The sequence below is a fragment of the Ustilaginoidea virens genome, chromosome 1, assembly GCF_000687475.1.
Source record: "Ustilaginoidea virens chromosome 1, complete sequence".
Classification (NCBI taxonomy): Eukaryota; Fungi; Ascomycota; class Sordariomycetes; order Hypocreales; family Clavicipitaceae; genus Ustilaginoidea; species Ustilaginoidea virens.
Genome location: NC_057316.1, coordinates 778,822 through 787,222, shown reverse-complemented (window position 1 = coordinate 787,222; position 8,401 = coordinate 778,822).

Below are 8,401 nucleotides of genomic sequence, written 5' to 3'. Positions count from 1 at the left end.
CTTGGATATTAACATCATTAGCGGTATAAAGCACTATGCCGCTAAAGGGGTACTAATTAAAAATCAGCTTTGGTCAGCAAGCCGTAAATGCATCGGCATTTTTAACTTCGAAAAATACGGCTTTTTCCTTCCACAGAAAGGAATAGACACACCACTACTGCATCAACCTTACAGCCACTATACTAATAGTATAGTAGTAGAGGTCCCCAGCCCTACTAACCCTGCTGATTATAGTGATCCTGAGGAAACCACTATTACCCCCGTTCCTACTACTGCGACTAATAAGGAACCTGTAGAGGCTACTAGCCCTACTACCCAACCTTCCGCTATTACGACTAGCGAAGACCCTATAGAGGTTACTAACCCTACTCCTGCCCCTATAGCTGCTGATACAGAATATCAGAAGCTATTACAATTAGCCGGCATTTGGCATGTACGGCTAGGGCATATAGGTATTCAGCTGCTTAAAAAGACCTATGCTAATACCCCTAGTCTACCTAACCTTAATAAGGTTAAAGATGCTGATTTTCGCTATCTAGCCTATATACAGGCTAAAAAGGTTAGAAGACCTTCTAAAGATACGATACCTAATCCAGCTAAATGCCTAGATATTATAGAAGGTAATACTTTTGCTATATCACCTATGCCATATAACAAACGACCTATTGCCCTTATATTAGTGGACAGAAAATCCCGATTCCGCTGGCTTTACTTGCTGCCTAATAGGGAAGGCACTATTGTTTTTAAAGCATTACAGAGCTTTATACAGAGCCTACAGGTCAGATATAGTAAAACGCCTGTTGAATTCCACTATAATGGTGGAAATGAAATCAACAAAATGCTTAGTGATTAGCTTATTAAACAGGGTATAGCTTTTAATACCTCTTGCCCTTATATTCACGAATAAAACGGCCTAGCTGAGCGGTCCATTAGGGTTATAGCTGATAGGCTACGTGCTACTATAGCCTGGTCAAGGCTTCCATCTAACCTCTGGTCTACTGTAATTACTAGCATTATTATACTAGTAAATATAACAGCTGTTACTAATAGACCTTCTAGCCCCTATCAGGAGCTATTAAAGGATTATGACCATATTACGCCGGAGCACTACCCTGATCTTATTAACCTTAGGGCCATTGGAGCAGCTATTGAAGTGCTTATACCACACGAAAAGCGTGTAAAAAGCCGCAAATTAGCGCCCCATACCGAGCCTGGTAGGCTCCTTACTACTCTAGGTAATAATACTTACCTAGTCTACCTTCTAAAGAAGAAGGTTGTTACTAAAACAACTTTTATTACCTTTATTCACCAAAATGAAGGTATAGGCCCTATTTCTAGTGGCCTAGAAGGAGACTTTCATAGAGGGCAAAATACAGGTTCAGAGGGGGTATCTAGCAGAGAACCTGCTATTTTATTGGATGACCTTAAAAGCATGCCAGACCCTACTAACCTTACTAACATTACTAATACTAGTGTTATACCGGATGACCTGCAAAGCATGCCGGACCCTACTAATTTTACCAGCGTTACTAATACTAATGCTACCCCGGATGATATTACTAACACTAATGCCACCGTGGATTACCTTCCTAAGTCAGAAGGTACTATACTACAGTCCCCGGCTACTGCAAAGGATGACCTTATAGATATCCTTACTAGCCTTACTCCTGCCGACCTTACTAGCCCTACTGGCCCTGTTGGCCCTGCTGGCCCTGTTGGCCCTACTGGCCCTGTTGGCCCTGTTGGCCCTGCTAGCCCTGCTAACCCTACTAGCCCTACCGACTTATTCCCTAATTATGATTTATATCACCTAATATGGGATTCCTGCTATGCAGCTAAGCGTAAGCTAGCTAAAAAGGCCCCTAATAGTACGCCTAATAGCTGGAAGGATGTGCTACGATGCCCTAAAAAAGAAAAAGACCTTTAGATAAAGGCACTATTTAAAGAATTCAAGCAGCTTTTGGATACTAAAGTTTTCCAGTTTATTCCTAAGTCTAGCGTTCCTATTGATAGGAAAATTATACGCAATAAGCCTATTTTTCGGGTTAAAAAGGATGCTAATAATCAGCCTATAAAATATAAGGCTAGATTAGTTGTCAAGGGCTTTATGCAAGTCGAAGGAAAGGACTTTCAGTATACTTATGCTTCTACCTCTATCCTACCTACCTGGAGGGTTATACTAGCTTTGGCTGCTAGTAATAACTGGGAGATAGAGCAAATCGACTTTATAGGCGCCTTCCTAAATAGCGAACTTTCTGAGACCATTTATATGGATATCCCTGACGGATTCCTTGAATTTATAGAGAGCTTATTACTAACTGATAGCAAGCTTTAGTCTAATATATAGCGCTAATGGCTACTAATTTTGCTTAAAGAAGCTGGATTCGACCCTTCTGTTAAGTAAGCTATCTTGCTAAAGAAGGCCCTATACGGGCTAAAATAAGCACCCCGCGAATGGCAATACCGGCTAAAAGACCTGATTTCTAGTGAAGGTTTTTTACCTTTAGCTTCTGATGCTGCCGTCTTTTATAATAAGCAAACTAGCACCTTTATCGTCACCTATGTTGACGATTGCCTATTAGTTGGTCTAAATATAAATTATATTAACCAGCTAAAAAGGAAATTTCATAAGGTCTATGCTATAGAAGACCGCGGTCTGGCTTCCTTCTTCCTAGGCGTATAGATTATACGAAATAGGAAGGAAGGTCTATTATAGCTACACCAAGCCTAATTTATAGCAGAGGTCCTAGCTAAATTCGGCTTACAGGATACTAAACCTCAGCTTATTCCACTTCAATTAGGAATTCTTAATGAATCTAGTGGAAAAGACCTTAGCCCTACTGATTAGAGCCTTTATTAGAGCCTTACTGGCACTATAATGTGGCTTATAATGATGACTAGACCCGACTTAGCATTCCCTACCTAATACCTTTCTCGGTTTATATCTAAGGCAACTAATGTGCATCTAAATGCTGCGAAAGGCAGCTTTAGCTACCTTAAAGGCACTGAGAACCTAGCTATTTGCTTTAGTACTACTAAAAGCAACCAACAGCCTATTATAACCGCTTATTCTAATAGCGATTTTGCTGGCTGTAAAGAAACCTCTAAATCTACTGGAGGCTTCCTTACTACTATTAATAGTGGTCCTATTAGCTGGCGTTCTAAGCGAGCCTCTTTAGTAGTGCTATCTACTTTAGAAGCTGAATCTGATGCATTACTTGAGACTATCCGTGAGGTATAGTGGCTTTCTAACCTTTGCAAGGAGCTGGAAATTGATATTTTACGCCCTATACCGCTATACTGCGATAACTAGGGCTCCATTTCGAATTCTAACGACCCTAATCAGCACGCTCGCACTAAGCATACGCTATTAAAATTCCGGTATATTAGGGAGTAAGCCCAGCTGGGCTTGGTTAAAATTACCTATTTACCTACTAATAGTATGCCTGCTGACGGTCTTACTAAGCCACTGCCGGGCCCTAAATTTACTAGGTTCCGCGAGTTACTAGGCCTTAGGGCCTGCTAACTTATACTAACTTACTAAGGTTTTTCCTATGTTTTTCCTTAGCACTTTTACTGCATTTTCTTTCCCTATCCTTTACACGATTAGCTTGCTACTACAGTAGCTAATCAGAGGGGGTGTTAAAATCCTATAGTAGCCTACTAGGCTGCTGGCCTAATGCCCTACTGGCCTACTGACCTTCTGGCCCTTATACCGCCTCTTAGACTTACGGTAGTCTTACTAACCTTAGGCTTTTGCCTTTTACCTTAAGGATTTTCAGTGGATTATTTACTGTATATTAAGTAAGGTAGGCCTTGTTGAAAAAGTGTGGCATTGCTAAATTAGCGTGGTTGCCTACTAGCGTGGTGGCGGCCTACTAGCGTGGTGTGGCATTGCTAAATTAGCGTGGTGGCCTACTAGCGTGGTGGCTAGTCCACTAGTGTGGTGGTTAGTCACTAGCGTGGTGGCTAGTTACTAGTGCGGTGACTAATTACTAGTGCGGTGGTTAGGGTGGTTGGAAAGGTCGGATATAGCGGGGTTGCTGACGTATCATAGCGAGCATTATGGGGAGCCCTCTTACTGGCTTCCCTGGATGCCTGGGCCCACCCCTCCTTCGTGTATATATAGGATAGCTTTCCCCCTTCTTTCTAGATAGCAGAAGGGTAGCACAATCGAGTCTGTTAATGCACTACATGCCTCTTAACTTCCACCTTCCCTGCGTTTTCTGGTTATCTTATATTTGCCTTGCCTTTACACTTGCCCTGCTTTATAGCACTTGTATAGTCTTAGGACTTGGTGAAAAATCTAGTATTTATACTAAGATTAGTTCACAGGTCGCAGACAGTTTTGTGCCATCTAGCTAGCTAGTAAGGCTCTGCTTTTATAATGACCTTGAGAATTGCAATATAGATAATATTAATAACTTGCTTATTAAAGGGGATATTAAGGTTCCAATTATCAGGAAATAGGGACATCTATAGTAGACTCTCAATGCCATAGATACTACTACCTTCTACCTCTCATCATAGGAAATCTATTAGCTTTATCGTCGATTCGGGCACCCCTCTATCAATAGACTTACCAAATTACTTTAATAGGCCGGATATAATAATAATATTGACCGCAACATCATCAAGAGGATCACCTATATATATCATCAATGCTAAATAAACGCAAAAGCACCCAGCCGATTTAAATTCACACTTAAGGATGACGATACTAGCCAATTCAACTATAAGATTATCGTTGACATCCTTTATATTAATAATCGGCCGGTATTACACATTATAAATGCCGCGACAAGCTTCTAGGCAGCCAGATTCCTTAATCCATAAAGACAGAAGGCCCGAGACGTTTAAAATACCCTTAAGGAATACTAGATCGATATATACCTCAGCCCGCCGGATTGGATAATTTATAATACCGGTCTAAACTTCGCCTCTACTAAATTCCGTCATAATACCCAGCTTTTCTCTATTAATATAGATAAAATCCCCGTCGAAGCCCACCATAGCATTAGTAAAGTCGAGAAATACCACGCCCTATTACGCAAAGCCTATACCATCGTTAATGAAGAAATAGGCGACCTATTAACAAGGGAATAAAAACTATAGCTAGCTATTAAAGCCGTTAATAATTCTGCTGGGCCTAACGGCCTCATACCCATATTATTAGTCTTTAGAGTGTATCCCCAACTCACGGATGACTTACCCCCTAGCCTATTAGTATCACAATATGCCTTAATATTACGAAAGGCTACTAACGAATCTAGGAAATACCTCGCTAAGCGATAGGTTCGTAATGCCCTCACCTAATAGAACGGCCTAAATATATAGCTTATCCACTAACTACCCCTATAGTCCGATGTATGGGTATAGAGAGAAAAGGGTGGATAGCATAGGCTATACCGGCTAATCAGCCTCGAAGGTGAGACCTATATCGTATAGATACTATATAGCCCCGTTAAGTTCCGGTTAACGGTTATCAAACCCTATAACCACGACCCCGATATAGACGATCCCGAAGATATTGTCTATGCCGAAGGCCCGGCCTGTCCCGGTAGGATAGAAGTCAGGATACCAGCTACAGCCGCACCTACAGCCGCGACATATCTATCGCCAGCCACTAGCCCTGATTAAGTTAGGCTAGTATCACCAGTAAGGGTGGTATCCGATATTATAATCAATAAGGACTAAGAAGAGGCTCTCGTTAATACTATCGCTTCTAATACTATTATTAATGCCTCTTTCCTAACTGCTAAAGAGTAAGCTAACCTACAGCTTACTAGCTAATTATGCCGGGAAGGCAAGATTACAACCCCTAGAGACCCTTTTAAGCAGTCGGACCGTATAGAGATTAAAGCATTATAAGCCTATAATATATTCCGATTTATTACCTTTGATATCGATCAATATAAAGCCTAATGCCTATTTAACTTACGTATAGTACGAGAAATTAAAGGCAAAGGCACAGATATACCGTACGAGAAGTCTAGGCTTATTATTCAAGGGTATAATAATAATAAAAAGCGATTAATATTGACTTAGTCCCCTACAATCTAATAGGCTAATTAACAGTTACTTATATCAATAGCCCCTTCATTATAACGCTCCCACAGCCTATTTCTTTAGATATAGGACATCACACAGGCTTATATATAGTCATCAACTACCCTTAATCGATCGATTATTGCCAAGCTACCCAAGTAAATAGCCCACCAATACCCTAATAACACTATCATAGAAGTAGTAAAGCCACTATACGGAATAGCTAAGGCAGGCACCCACTAGTAGGCGATATACTTCCGGCACCATCATAAGAAGTTAGGCATAACTACTTCAACCTATAACCCCTATTTACTGATATCCGCCGGTAATAACCGCACTAATGATACTAACCGTATTGGCAATACTATATGCTTCGGTATCGTAGGAATGCAGACTAATGATACCCTCGGCCTAAGTGACAATACCTTCTTCTAATAGGAAGAATTAGAGCTCACTAAGGCAGGCTTTAACGCCAAGCCTAAGACGAAGCTATTACCAACCGTGCCCTTAATATTTAACGGGTGTATGCTAACGGCTAATGCTAATAGTATAATATTACGCTAGAAAGGTCAAAGTAAGAAGATCGCGACTATCGACAAGAATACGCCTACGGCCTAATATAATTATATCGAATAACGCGCTCGCGGTGCTTATATAGCTACGGTCTGCCAGCCTAAGGCGTCTTTCGACCTATCCATCGCGGCACAATATTAACAGCCTAACCCTAAGGATATCGCGAGGTTAAATAAGCGCCTTTAATAGCAGCGCGATAACTAAGATCGTAGCTTACGGTACATCAATTTGGCCCTTACCACAGCTAAGATCTTTATATTTATTAACGGATCCTTTGCCAACAATAAAGATTTAAGCTCCCAGATTGGTTATATGATTATGCTAGGGAATAAGGCAGATACTGCGAATAACGCCTTCCAGCTGACCGGTAATATCATTACTTATAGCTCTACAAAGAGCAAGCGAGTAATATATAGCACACTCGCTTCGGAGCTGTATAGCATAGTGCAAGGGGTCGATATCGTATATACAATAGGCACGACCCTTAACATAATTACCAGCAGGCTGGGACTGCTAAAGATCCCTATAGTTATATGTACGGATTCGTTTTCGCTATACGAATGCCTAGTCAAGCTAGGCACTACTAAGGAAAAGAGGCTTATAATAGATATTATAGCCCTACGATAGTCATACGAGCGCCAGGAGATTTATAAGATCTATTAGATCAATAAGAATAATAATCTCGCTGACGCAATAACTAAGGGAACGCCTAATAAAGCCCTTAAGACCTTCGTCGACCAAAACAAGGCTATTATATATATAGAAGGGTGGGTAAAGAGGTCGGTTAATATCTAACTGCGTTTGGAAGGTATTAGTGATGGTATATATGGCAAGTGGGTGGATTTCTTTATGTTTAATGCTGCATTTGCCGTTTTTCCTATATTTACTGCCGCCCCTTTTTGCCCCTTTGTTTTAGCTGCGATATTCAATATACCGGCTATACGGTATGATGCCGGCTGCGCGGCGCGATAGCATTATCGGCGGCACAACCTACCGAGACCGCGCCGCACTTTTTCTTTCTATATATGCGCCTTACATCCTAGCGATTCCGATATTTACTTCTATAAAAAGAGAAGCTGCTAATATCGGAATCGCTATTGCAAGGTGCCTAATTGGGCACCAATTGGGCATATTGCGACGAATATGCCGCGCACACCTATTACGCACGATATGGCCACTTTTGCCCCTATGCCCCTAAGCCCGGTAGGGCATACGGGCAGTCCGGCCCGACCGCGCCGAAGCATGTAACTATAGCACGCACAAAAAGGCCATATTATGTAATTACTCTTTTGCTTCCTTTCTTTCCTCTTAGTTAGTCAGTCATAATCAAAGAAGTAATCATACCTTTGACCAGTGACCTTATGGTACTTAATACCACGCGCGCAACCCTACGTATAACTAGGTACCCCTTGATGTGACACCAACAAAGGCAGTAATACTACTATTAGCCCTAATATAAAGGGTCCTATTAATACTTCTAACCGGTCGGCCTTATTTCTAGGGGGAGGGCTCGTATAAAGGAGATCTACTAGCTATATAGCGGCAGCCCTAGTCCGCGATTAGGATAGCATTAGCGTCTAATACTATATATAAGGCGAAGAGCCTTAGTCTATCGCTATAGGAGTTTCTAGCTTTTTCTTATTATTCGTTTGCTACTTTATAGAGGTAGGACTACGCTAGGTATAGTTTGAGATAGTTAAGGCAGGATTTACATTAGTTCTATATAGTAGCTAGGCAGCTTTAATCGTTATCTAGGTAGCATTTAGAGCCGTATTAGCCA